This window comes from Dasypus novemcinctus, assembly GCF_030445035.2.
Source record: "Dasypus novemcinctus isolate mDasNov1 chromosome 12 unlocalized genomic scaffold, mDasNov1.1.hap2 SUPER_12_unloc_2, whole genome shotgun sequence".
NCBI lineage: Eukaryota > Metazoa > Chordata > Mammalia > Cingulata > Dasypodidae > Dasypus > Dasypus novemcinctus.
In genome coordinates, this window is record NW_026688130.1 from 241,553 (window position 1) to 252,949 (window position 11,397).

An 11,397-nucleotide genomic window follows, 5' to 3' on the forward strand; every position below is an offset into this window, starting at 1 on the left:
GTTTAGAACATTTTCTCACTTCAGGAAGGAAAGCCCCATAGCTCTTAGCAGTCACCTCTCAATCCCTCTGTTATTCCCCAGCCTTGACTAACAACTAATCTATTTCCATCTCTATAAGTTCATTTATCCTTACATTTTATAGTAATGAAATAATAGAATATGAAGTACTTTATGTCTGGTTTCTTTCAGTTAGCCTAATGCTTTCTTAAATTTGTGCAATTTTGTAATAATTAGCGAGGTTGTATATTTATAGTAAAGTCATGTGAAAAACACAATGTTCTCATGTATCCCTCCATTGATACCTTGCATTGGTGTGCTACCTTTGTTAGGACTGATGAAGGAAAATAAGATATTACTGATACCTACAGTCCATAGTTTACATGAGGGTTTCATTTTCCATATACCATCCTATTATTAACAACATGTCATAGAGTCATATATTTGCTATGATTCATGAAAGAACAGTCTTGTATTTGTACTGTTAACCGAGTCCATCATCCACAACAGCGTTCAGTTAAACAATCCTGTTTTGGCTTCTAACTTTCCTTCTGTAACGTATATTACCTTAAACTCCTCTCAACCACATTTATAAACATAATTCTGCACAGTTAACTACATTCCCAGTAGTGTGCTACCACCATCACTGTCTATTTCCAAACATTTACAGTCACCCGAAATAGAAATTCTGTGCGATTTAAGCATGAGCTCTCCATTCTCTACCCCCATTCTATCCCTTGGTAAATTAGTCTGGAGTCTAAATGTATGAGTCTGCTTATTATCATTAGTTACTATCCGTGAGAGCATACGATGATTTTCCTTTTGTGTCTGGCTTATTTCACTGAATATAATGTCCTCAGTGTTCATCCATGCTGTCACATGCATCTGGACTTTTTTCTTTCTTACAGCTGTATAATATTCTGTCATATGTATTTACCACATTTTGTTTATCCGTTCATCAGTTGGTTGGCTTTTTTTTCTTTGTATCTTATTATTACAGTTTTTAATGTAAGAATTGTGCGTTGTTACATATACATAGTTGGATTAATTTTTTCTATCAAGATTGTGTCACTTAGCTACAGGGTTCCAAGTAGTTGGGCCGTTGCCTTTTACAAAGTGGTTTTCTGTGTTCTCCTAACAAGGTAAAAATCACTACAAGAGTTTGTGCGAATTCCATCAGAACATCACACTGTGTTTTAATTACCTGTTTATCAGCCTGCCATTAGTCTGAGAACTCTGTGGCTCACCTTCCCTTGTAGAATGCCTGGTACACATAGTTAGATAATTATTAGCTAAATGAGTAATGAATAATATTTTTATTTAAATGGTCTAAGTACATTTATCATTAAAAACCTCCAAATATCCTAGTGTATAGTATGATTTTAAATTCTCAAGTTTAAACAATTATAACAAGGCTTTGTGCTAACTCATTTCTTACAAATTACGGCTTAGAGGCATTTTATTATAAAAATTGGTAATCATATGCATAAATTGATATGAACTTAAAATTCATCCTACATTTACTTCATTTCTTAGCCTGACCTTGTAGTAAATCTTTAGCTGCATCGATTTTGGCTGCTAAATAAGGAGATCCTCCCTTGCCTGGGTGATGTAAGAGCATAATTTGTCTATGAGCATCCCTTAGTTTTCCTTTATTGGCAGTAGGGCTTCCACCTAGTATGAATGCTGCCTCTGGTTTTGTCGTTTTGGGCTGAAACCCACCTCTGTAATAGCCACCACTGAAGGCAGATGTTGGGAGACTTTGAAAAACTCGTTTTACTTGAGGCTCCATTTGCTTCATGGCTTGCAAAACCTAACGGCCTGCAAATCCTGCAGCAGCAATGGTCAGTCCAGCTGCTACCGCTGTGCTGGCTTTAGCTCGGGTTTGGCTGTCCTGCCTCCAGCAGGAGCGCGGTTCATCCCAGCCCAGAGGCCGCGGCCACCCACGCCTCTACCAGAGAGTGAGGCTCACCCCTCCCGCAGCTACAGCCTTGGCAGCCCTTGTTGGTGGATATTTGCTTCTACCTTTTGTGTACTGTGCGGTGACCATTGGTATACAAATACTTGTCTGAATCCCTGCCTCTTCATTTGTTTTGGAAATATATCTAGAAGTGGAATTGCCAGGTCATATGTTAATTCTAAGTCTAACTTTTCGAGTTACTGCCAAACTGTTTTCCACACTGGGTGCATTTTTATATTCCTACCACCCATGTATAAGGTTTGCTATTTACATGCTTCCTCATTAGCACTTGCTCTTTTCCAATTTTTAACATAATAGCCCTTTTAATGGGTGTGAAGTCATAAGTCCTCATGCTTTTGATGTGCCTTTCCCTGATGGCTAATGGACTTGAGCATCTTTTCATATGCTTATTGGCCCTTTGTATATCTTCTTTGAAGAAATGTCTGTTTAAATAATTGCCCATTTTCATGTGTTTGCTTGCCATGCCCCCTCCCTTGGAGGTTAGCCAGTGACTCTCTTCTGCTATTGTCACTGGCTATTTCTTTGTTGTGTAAATTCCCCCTCAGGACTTCCCTGCTTCCTCCTCCTCCTCTTCTTCTTTTTTTTTTAAAGTTTATTTTATTTATTTCTCCCCCCCTCCACCGTTGTCTGCTCTATGTGTCTATTTGCTGCGTGTTCTTCATCGTCCAATTCTGTTGTTGTCAGCGGCACAGGAATCTGTGTTTCTCTTTGTTGCGTCATCTCGTTGTGTCAGCTCTCTGGGTGTGCGGCGCCATTCCTGGGCAGGCTGCACTTTCATGGCACTGGGCGGCTCTCCTTACGGGGCGCGCTCCTTGCGTGTGGGGCTCCCCTACGCAGGGTCATCCCTGCGTGGCAGGGCACTCCTTGTGCGCATCAGCACTGCATGGACCAGCTCCGCACGGGTCAGGGAGGCCCGAGGTTTGAACAGCGGACCTCCCATGTGGTAGACGGACGCCCTAACCACTGGGCCAAGTCTGCTTCCCATCCTCCTCCTCTTTTGATCCCAATCGCCGGTTTTGTCTCCGCTGATGTAGGTAAATTTTTCGTTTTTCTTTTTGTGGTTGCAGGAGTGGACGTTGATCCTGGGACCTTATTGTGAGAAGCTGGCACTGCCCCCGCTGAGTCATGTAGTTAACTCCCGTGAGTTGGTTTATTCACTTGTTTTGCTAGTTTGTTTTTAGGAGCATTTGGTATGAATGTTAACTCTCCTACATGTCTGTAAGGCTCCATTAACTTTAGTTCAATCTTTTTTCCCCCGTGATCCTCAGTAAATCATTTTACTCATCTCACTTCCATCTCACTGACGCTTGCCTGTTTTACCTCCATTTTCTTATTGATCGCCCCCAGGGAACTTTTGAATTGTGGATTTTCTTTTCACTTTTGTTCATTTATTGAAGTATATCACTCATACCTAAAAATACATAAACTATAAATTTATAGTAATAGTTGTGAACTTACAAAACAAACATACTTAACGTCATCCAGGGCTCTCATACCTCACCCTCCCAGCAGTGCCTTACATGGTTGTGAAATATTTTTAACTAAACATTAAAGAGTATCCTCAAAATATTACTACTAACCAAAGCATCTTACCTTTGGTGTGTTTTTCCCCTAACCCACCATAGTAGTATTATTTTGTAGGATTCATACGTGAACATAGGTAAACAGTGTGTATAGTAAAAGGTGTGAACTTATAATGTAAACATGCATACAGTCATACAGGGGTCCCATACATCAATGCTCCTGCAATACCTTGCATTGTTTTGCAACATTTGTTACAAATTATGAAAGAATATCATCAAAATCTTACTACCAACTATAGTCGTTATCTTACATTTGTTTGTTTTTCCTCCAATTGGGCTGTTTTTATTTTTTAAATATATCTTTATGACGGTAGTTATAAACCTAGAAAACAATCATGCAGATATGCAGAATTCTGATTCAACACCCCTCTATCAACACTCCACAACGTGGTAGCATATATGTTACAGGTTATGAGACAATATCATCAGGTTATTACCAAGGCCATAGCTTACAGTTGGCACGCTTTTCCATCCTCCCACATTATCAACACAGTACATCTTTGGCATTGATTGTGAATATTACATTATTATCATTAACCACAGTCCATAGGTCACTCCAGTTGTATTTTTCCCATGCTTCTCCACATTCCCACCACCTTGCAATAGTGATGTATATTTGCTCTCCATCACAAAGGACACTCTTGCATCTGTACCGTCAGCCACAGTTCTCATCCACCTCTGGTTTTACTGTGCTATTTAGTTCCTAGATGATTCTCCAGCTTTCTGTTAACTGACATTTACATCCCTAGAGTACACTTTTCAGCCATATTCCCGTTCATACACCGTCTGTTACTCACTATAATGTGTTACCATCAATTCTATACATTTCCACACTTTTTACAGTAAGGTTACTTAAAACTTCTACCTACATTAAACATCAGTAGTCCATCTCAGTCCTTCTCTTATCTCCTTTAAGAATCTACAACCCACCACAAGTCTTGAAGATATTTTCCTACATTTTCTTTTAGAAGCTTTATGGTTCTTGCTATTTTTTTTTAAAGGTTTATTTATTTATTTATTTCTCTCCTCTCTCCCCCACCCCGGTTGTCTGTACTGTGTCTATTTGCTGCATCTTCTTTGTCCGCTTCTGTTGCCAGCGGCACGGGAATCTGTGTTTCTTTTTGCTGCGTCATCTTGTTGTGTCATTTCTCCGTGTGGGTGGCGCCATTCTTAGGCAGGCTGCACTTTCTTTGGCACTGGGCGGCTCTCCTTACGGGGCGCACTCCTTGCGTGTGGGGCTCCCCTATGTGGGGGACACCCATGCGTGGCACGGCACTCCTTGCGCACATCAGCACTGCGCATGGGCTAGGTCCACACAGGTCAAGGAGGCCCAGGGTTTGAACCGCGGACCTCCCATGTGGTAGACGGATGCCCTAACCACTGGGCCAAGTCCGCCTCCCGGTTCTTGCTCATATGTTTAGGTTTTTGTTCAATTTTGAGTTAATTTTCGTACAAGGTGTGAGGTAGGGGTCTGTATGAGTCACCCAAATGCGTCCTGATGCAAAATAACAGAAATGGGCTGGTGTATTAGTCAGCCAATGAGGTGCTGCTGCAAAATGCCAGAAATTGGTTGGTTTTTATAAAGGGTATTTATTTGGGGTAGGAGCTTACAGATACGAGGCCATGAAGCTTTAAGTTACTTCCCTCACCTAAGTCTGTTTGGAGCAAATGTCTGCCGATGTCCGTTAGGGCTCTGGCTTCCTGGGTCCTAATTCCTTGGGCTTGCTTTTCTCTGGGTTCAAGGTTCCTTTCTTCCTGGGGCTGACTTCTCTTTCCTCTGTGAGCTTACTTTCCAGGGCTCCAGCTTATGTCTTGACCATCGAACTCCAGCATCAGAAACCCTCGCATCAAAAGCTCCAACTCTGTCCTTTGTTTGGCCTTTTATCTGTTAGTCCCCACCCACCATGGTGTGGGGAATCAATGCCCTAATGAGGTGGCCTAGTCAAAGCCCTAATCATAACTCAATCACGCCCATATACAGATCAGATTAGAAGCATAATCCAGTATTTCTTTTTGGAATTCATCAGTTATCTCAAACTGCCAGAGTTAGGTTTCTATAAAGGGTATTTATTTGTGGTAGGAGTTTACGGATACCAGGGCATCAAGCATAAGTTGCTTCCCTCACAAAAGTGTGTTTTCAGTTGTTGGATCAAGACGGCTGCTGACATCTGTGAGGGTTCAGGGTTCCTGAGTTCCTCCGTTATTGGGGCTTGCTTCTCTGACCTCTGTGTGCTTACTTCTTGGGCCTCCAGCATAAGGCTTCAGCATCAAGTTCCATCATCAAAACTCTAACATCAAAACCCCTCAACTCTGTCCTTTGCCATGCCTTTTATCTGTCAATCCCCACCCACCAAGTTCAGGTACTCAATGCCCAAGTGACATAAGAGGTTTACTTGATTAACTACTCAAGTATACTGAGTGCAGTATAATCTCATATGTCCAGAGGAAAAGACCAGTTTACAAACACCATCCAATATTTCTTTTTGGAATTCATCAATAATTGCAAACTGCTACACCCCACCCTCGAAATTCCAAAAAGACATCCCCAATAAAAAAAAAATTTAAGTCAGTTACAGTGCAAGTACTAAATCACATGGCCATCAATTTAAAGAAATACAGTTTGTGCTGGAGCAAAGTTTTCTATAGACCTGTGAAACTTACAAAACCATTCATCTACTTCCAGTACAGAAAAGGACAGACAAAGGGTAAACATTTTCATTATAATCAAGAGAAATTGGGAGGGAAACATGAGTCATGGGTACTCTACATTTCAGTAAAGCTGCCGGGCATCCTCCATTCAGTGTCAGTCTTCGAGTTATTCTTCAGATGATGATTTCTTCTTCTTGGGTCCATATGTGGAACCACCCGTACCACTGACTTGTCCAATGGTTATTTTCTTGTTTCTACCCTCATGAAGCATCGTGGCATTGACCAAGGTCTAGGTGTCTCCCTCCAAGTGTGTTGGGGTGATTGCCACACCTTACCCAATCTTTGGGTTAGAGTCTTAACCCCCCCCTAGTAGAGTGATGTGAAGACACCATTCTCCCTAACCTATGGCATACAACCTCAGCTCTCTCAGAGCAATGAGTTGACCACCTGGCCTTCCTTAACCTTCGGCATACAGGCTCAACCCTCTCACAGAGTAGTGAGTTGACGACCTGGCCTTCCCTAACCTTTGGGGGATGGGTCCACCCATCTCAGACCTGTGGGGTGCTGACTTTAACTGCCCTATTCCTTGGGGAATGTGTTCCACCCTCTCTGTACCATGGGGCAGCAAAACTCTCCCAGAACATCGGTCAGGAACATCCACCCTCTTCAACTGCTGGCAAAATCACCCTCTGTCCATATGAGTGGGGTTCCTCTCTTGTCCCAAGGTGATGTCCTAATTCCAGATCTCAACTTCCATGGTTTTCCTCTTAAAGCTGTTTCTCCTTCAATCTCTCCTTTCCCTGTCCTTTTTATTACAGGCTGACAGGTTTTTTTTGTTCATACAGCTCTTTCATAAACTTTGTTGGTTTAGCATGTAGTAAGCAGGGGTACACGCGTTCAGACAGTAAGCCGTCCCACAAATCTTTCCTAGATAAATATATCTTCAATCTTGATTTACTAGTTCCTAGTTTAGTTAAGTCCTCCAATGGGGCACTTCCATCAGGGATCTTCATCTCCAGAAGCTTGGAAATTCTGGAATCCGTTTCTGTTTTCTTTATTCCTGACAGTTCAGTCCTCAGCGTATCTCTCTTATCTAGCATTTTGCTATAAGCTGAAAGCAGACGCCAAGCTGCATTCTCCAGGTTCATTTGGAAATTCCTTCAGCTAAATGCCCAGGCTTGCCATTTTCAAATTCTGCCTTCCATGAAATACCAGGAGTTAATCTTGCTAAGTGCTCTGCAATTTTAAAACATGGATCGCCTTTCCTCCAGTTTCCAATGATAGTTTCATCGCTTACTTGTAAGGCATCATCAAAAGTCTCTTTAGCATCCATATTGCTATCAGCAGTCTCTTCAAAGCACTATAGGTCTTTTCTTCCAAGTATCTCACAATTCCTTAAAAAAATACCCCTTGCCCTTTTTTAAAACCATTCCAGCATTTTGGTAATTGCCAAAGAACTTCCCCACACCTCGGGAACAAATTCTGTATTAGTCAGCCAAGGGGGTGCTGATGCAAAATACCAGAAATTGGTTGGGTGGGAGGTTACAGATGCCAGGCCATGAAGTATAAGGTGCTTCCCTCACCAAAGTCTGTTTTTGCTTGTTGGAACAAGATGGCTGCTGCCATCTGCAAGGGTTCAGGCTTCCTGGGTTCCTCCCTTCCTGGGGCTTGCTTCTCTTACCTCTCTGTGCTTCCTTCTTGTGGCTCCACCTTAAGACTTCAGCATCAAACTCCAGCATCAAAACTCCAACATCAAAAACCCTCAATTCTGTCCTCGCCATACTTTTTATCGGAGAGTCCCAACCCGCCATGGGGCTGGTGCTCAAGGCCCTACTGACACAAGTAGGTTAAGTTTACTGAATCAAGTAAACCTGTGAATCCAGTATAATCTCATATACCCAGAGGAAAAGATAATTTACAAACATAATCCAAAATTTCTTTTGAAATGTATGAATAATATCAAAGTGCTACAGGGTCCTTTTTCTTTCTTTTGTCTACGGCTCTACAGTTCTCCCATGTAGATTTGTTGAATGGACAGTTCTGCCTGAGCTGGGTGTGTTTGACAGGTTTGTCCAAAATCTCTTGACCCTAGATGTGGTGGTCTGTTTCTGAAACCATCATGTTGTTTCCATTGGTCTGTGTGTCTTTCTGTATGCCAGGACCATGCTGTTTTTACCTCTGCAGGTAGGGAATATGAGTTAAAATCCAGAGTGAGAGTGCATATGGAAGTGAGAGTCCTCCAAGTTCGCTTATCGTTTTTATGATGTGTCTGGCTATTGAAGACCCCTCCCCATTTCAAATAAATTTTATAATCCTGCTTTCCTTTTCTTTTTTAAATGCTGGTGGAATTTTAATAAGATTGCACTGAACCTGTGTATCAATTAGAGTAGAACTGGCATTTAATATTAATTTTCCAGTCTACGATCATGGAAAGTCCTTCCAATTATTTAGATCTTTTTAAAATTAACAATGAGTTGTAGTTTTCTGTATACAGGGGCTTTGCAATGTTGGTTAAGTTCATGCCTAAACATTGAGGTTTTTTCTATCATCTTTTATTTTCACCACTCTTTTGATACTCTCAGTTACTTTTACTGCTACAATCTTCATTTGTAGACTCTCTTCCAAGCCTCTCTCTCCTCTTTTTGTTTTTTCGAGCAGGAGCACACCCTTTAGTATTTCCTGCAAAATTAGTCTCTTCGTTATAAACTCTCTCAATTTCTGTTTATCTGTGAATATTCTATACTCATCCTCAATTTTGAAATACAGTCTTGCCAGATGTGAAATTCTAATTTCAAAGTTTTTCTCTTACAGTGTCTTAAATACATCATTCCACTCTGTTCTTTCGTGCATGGTTTCTGATGAGAAATCTGTGTTTAGTCTTACATGCATTGCTTGTCTCTTGCTGCTCTCAAACAGAGCACTGAATGAAAATGATTATAATGACAATATATATTCTAGTCAAATAGGTGGGCTTTAAAGAAAAATAGAAATCCTTTGTGCATTTAGAAAAAACCAAGTGGCATAATTGAAAGAACATTAGAATATCATCAACGTTTTGAAAACAGTGCATCGTGTCAAAGGAAAATGGAGTCATTAATTTTATACCCAAGAAAACTGATGTGCAAGTATAAAAGGCATGGAAGTCCAAGTATTACATTTAGTCCATGGGTCATGGGTCATAATGTTCCGTTGTTCCCTTCCATGTGAGTGAGCAGAGTTCAATAAAGGAAGTGTTTAGAAAGACATTGGCCTGAGGACAGATGCTAAGTATTAAATTTACAGTTGCTTGTTCAGCTATGACTCAATGAGGGTTCTATGAGAGAGGGAGTGTCCTTGGTGGAAGCCACCGGGAAGACAGACTTCATATAATCCAGGGAACTCTGTCTTTCTTTAGGGTGCTTATCTGTATATGTGTTTGTTTTATTGATCAATATTAAGAAAAAAACTAGTTGGGGTAAAATATTGTTTAATATAATACCTAATATTAAAAGTAAAGCCTTTTTCTAAAACTCACTTTAGATCTATTGTACTAAAACCCCGACTTTCACAGAATTGGCTCATTAGAGAAAGGGTATAAGGGGTCGAGTCCTGAGGCATCTCCATTTCTTTGGTTTTATGCCTTCTTTCAGTCTGCAAACAAGAGATCTTCTGAGGTTCCTGCAAAGACCCTCAGTTCATGCATGGTCTTTGTAGCTGTCAGTACTAGGATCCGCAATACAAACACACGTTCTGGAATCTGGGAAGGCAGAGAGAGGAATGGAGGAGGAAGCTGTCCATGTTGACCCTACAGACAGCTACAAGCCCTCTTCTCCAAATTGAGGAGCCTTTGGGTGAATGACCAAGCACCCTAGGGGCTTGTATGGAAGGGGTCTCTGTTCCCTGTGTAGTTCTCAGGACACCTTTCACTTCCTGTGTCTGTTTTCATCAGCTAGTTCTATACTTCACGTGCATGGTGACATAAGACATTAATTGCAGCTACCCTTGTGTTCCCTTCAGTATTCCTGAATTTCCTGAAATGCCAAAAAGAAAGCTAGGAAAGCTGTGGATTCCATGTGCACTTGTTTCCCTTCTTCTCTTCTTCTGATTCCACATTTCCTCTTCTTTCTTTTCATCTCTTTTTACTTCCCAAATCTCTTTATTTGACCCTAGTACAGGATAATTTCTAGAATCAGACTTGTTCTGGAACAGTGTTGACAGCTGGGGGAGGGAGGGGGGAAAAGATTTATGCGTGTCCACGTGGCCCAGTGCAGGAAAACCCGCAGTGGCCTGAGGAACGTTGTCAGGGAGGGGCATGAGTAGAGCTTGGGGGACAGGGCAGCCCTGTCTGGCTGGAGCTGTGGGTGCTGAGAGGAGCAGGGAGCCCTGGGCCCTGTGGTCCAGAGACGCTGTGGTGGGCCTGGTTCATTCCAGGAGAGCAGGTCAGCAGAGGGGGAGAGCCAGGGTGTGAAACAGGCCAGTCAGTCGCCCCTTCCCCAAGTCCTCCAGAAACCCTGCCAGGCCTTGGGCAGTGCTGAGGGGCAGCTGGACAGCACTTTCTCTCAAATGGGAGCCAGTTCAGTTTCATTCCTAATCCTGGAATTTTGGATTTGGGTGAAGAGTGGAGGCTAGAAGTGTGTCCCAGGATATGTCCCCCACTGCCCCTCTCACTCACACCTCCTGCCTTGACCCCACATTCACAAGCACCCCCACAGGCTTGCACATAGAGAGTTCCAAGTCCCTGTACCCAGAATCCATGCCAGCTTACGGGACCACTGATGCTTATAAGAACGGTAGTTCTTTACCTGGAATATCAGTTTCTCTAACCATACCCCAATCCTTGTTTCTTCTAGCATATGGAACCAGAATGATTCTTCAGACAAAGCCAGCAGTCAGTCTCTTATCTTCTTATACAGATTTTTCCTCAAAAGTGAGTGATTCCAGAATATGCACTGTTTTTGCTTGCTTTTAGAGTCATGCCCAATTACAGAAATGAAAACTCTGTATCAGATCATGCTGTGTAGTGTTTGCTCAGGTCCTGTGTTCTCTTGGTGCTTTAGAAGAATAGGTGGGAAACGGTGGTTAAGTCAAAGGCCCCATAAGGAAGTATCAGGACATCTGTGGAAGGGCCAGGCTTGGCTTTGCCCGGACATACGTCTCTCAAGTCCATGTTGCTTTGCAATTACAGAATTCTTAATAGATGGAGGGAAA

The 11,397-nt window shown here is 42.1% G+C and overlaps 1 long non-coding RNA gene across 1 annotated transcript in view; it reads left to right on the forward strand.

The window, feature by feature from the left end:
- The window catches only part of LOC131277406 (uncharacterized), a 51,472-nt gene extending 40,275 nt beyond the window's left edge, over positions 1-11,197 (forward strand). The window contains exon 4 of the long non-coding RNA XR_009184576.2: positions 11,040-11,197. This is a non-coding gene — a long non-coding RNA (uncharacterized lncRNA). The remainder of the gene's footprint in view (positions 1-11,039) is intronic.
- The last annotated feature ends 200 nt before the right edge of the window (positions 11,198-11,397 follow it).